The following is a 2,214-nucleotide window of genomic DNA, read 5'->3' as shown; positions in this document are numbered from 1 at the left end:
TGGGCTGGGGTAGGGCTGGCACAGCGCTGGGGCTGTGGCTGGGCCTGGGGCGGGGACTGGGACAGGGCGAGGCCTGGGGCTGGGCTGGGGTTGAGTCTGGGGCCGGGGCTGGGGCCGGGGCAGGGGCAGGGCTGGGGCAGGGCTGGAACTGGGGCTGGGCTGGGACCAAGGTTGGGGCTGGGGCTGGGCTGGTGGAGAGGGTGGGGCTGGGGCTGGGGCTGCGGACAGGGCTGGGGCTAGGGCTGAGATAGGGGTAAGGCTAGGGGTGGATTGGGGCCAGGGCTGGGGCAGGACTAGGCTTGAGGCTGGGCCTTGGGCTGGGGCTGGGTTGGCGCAGGGTTGGGGCTGGGGCTGGAACCAAGGCTTGGGCAGGGCTGGGGCTGGGGCTGGAGACAGGGCTGGGGCCAGGGCAGGGGCTGGGCTGGGGCTGGGGCTGGGCTGGGGCTGGGTCCAGGGCAGGGGCTGGGCTGGGGCTGGGGCTGGGCCGGGGCAGGGCTGGGGCAGGGGCTGGGCTGGGGCCGAGGGTGGGGCTGGGGCTGGGGCTGGGGCTGATGGCAGGGCTGGGCTAGGGCTGGGGCTGGGGCAGGGGCCGCGGCTGGGGACTGGGTTTGGGGCCGGGCTAGGGCTGGGTTCGGTGCAGGGCTGGGGCTGGGCAGGGCTGGGGCTGGGGCAGGGCTGGGCTACAGCTGGGCTGGGACCGGGGATGGGTCCGGGGGTGGGGCTGGGGCTGTGGCAGGGCTAGGCCTGGGCTGGGGATGAGGCTGGGGTGGGGCTGGGGCTGGGTCCAGGGCTGGGGCTGGGCTGGGGGCAAGGATGGGGTTTGGGCTGGGGTTAGGCCAGGGTTTTGGCTGGGCTGGGACCGAGGTTGGGGCTGGGGCAGGGCTGGGGCTGGGGCAGGAACCAAGTCTTGGGCAGGGCTGGGGCTGGGGCTGGGCCTGGGGCTGGGGCAGGGCTGGTCCTGGGCTGGGGATGAGGCTGGGGTGGGGCTGGGGCTGGGTCCAGGGCAGGGGCTGGGCTGGGGCTGGGCGGTGGCTGGTGCTGGGCTGGGGCTGGGCTGGGGTGGGGCTGGGGCTGGGTCCAGGGCAGGGCTGGGGCTTGGGCTGGGCTGGGACCGGGGCTGGGCTGGGGTAGGGCTGGCACGGGGCTGGGGCTGTGGCTGGGCCTGGGGCGGGGACTGGGACAGGGCGAGGCCTGGGGCTGGGCTGGGGCCGAGTCTGGGGCCGGGGCTGGGGCCGGGGTAGGGGCAGGGCTGGGGCAGGGCTGGAACTGGGGCTGCGCTGGGGCCAAGGTTGGGGCTGGGGCTGGGCTGGTGTCGAGGGTGGGGCTGGGCTGGTGGCGAGGGTGGGGCTGGGGCTGGGGCTGGGGCTGCCAACAGGGCTGGGGCTAGGGCTGAGATAGGGGTAGGGCTGGGGCTGGACTGGGGGCAGGGATGGGGCTGGGCTGGGGATGAGGCTGGGGTGGGGCTGGGGCTGGGTCCAGGGCAGGGCTGGGGCTTGGGCTGGGCTGGGACCGGGGCTGTGCTGGGGTAGGGCTGGCACAGGGCTGGGGCTGTGGCTGGGCCTGGGGCGGGGACTGGGACAGGGCGAGGCCTGGGGCTGGGCTGGGGCCGAGTCTGGGGCCGGAGCTGGGGCCGGGGTAGGGGCAGGGCTGGGGCAGGGCTGGAACTGGGGCTGGGCTGGGGCCAAGGTTGGGGCTGGGGCTGGGCTGGTGGGAAGGGTGGGGCTGGGGCTGGGGCTGCGGACAGGGCTGGGGCTAGGGCTGAGATAGGGGTAGGGCTGGGGCTGGATTGGGGCCAGGGCTGGGGCAGGACTAGGCTTGAGGCTGGGCCTTGGGCTGGGGCTGTGTTGGCGCAGGGCTGGTGCTGGGGCTGGAACCAAGGCTTGGGCAGGGCTGGGGCTGGGGCTGGAGACAGGGTTGGGGCAGGAGCCAGGGCTGGGGCAGGGCTGAGGTCAGGCCTAGGGCTGCGGCTGGGGCAGGGCTGGGGCTAGGCTGTGTCTGGGCCTGGGGCTGGGCTGTGGCTGGGGCTGATGACAGGGTTGGGGCGAGGCTGGGTCTGGGGCTGTGCTGAGGGCAGGGCTGGGGCTGGGGGCTGGGATGGGGCAGGACTGGGACTGGGGCTGGGGTACAGGCCGAGGCTGGGGACAGGGCTAGGGCTGGAGCTAGGGCAGGGCTGGGGCCAGGCTGGGGCTGGGTTCGGCTCACGGGTGGGGCTTG

This window comes from Melanerpes formicivorus, unplaced genomic scaffold (genome assembly GCF_026170545.1).
Source record: "Melanerpes formicivorus ecotype bairdi unplaced genomic scaffold, bMelFor1.0.p_v2 SCAF_288, whole genome shotgun sequence".
Taxonomy (NCBI): Eukaryota; Metazoa; Chordata; class Aves; order Piciformes; family Picidae; genus Melanerpes; species Melanerpes formicivorus.
Note: the sequence above shows the minus strand (reverse complement) of the source record.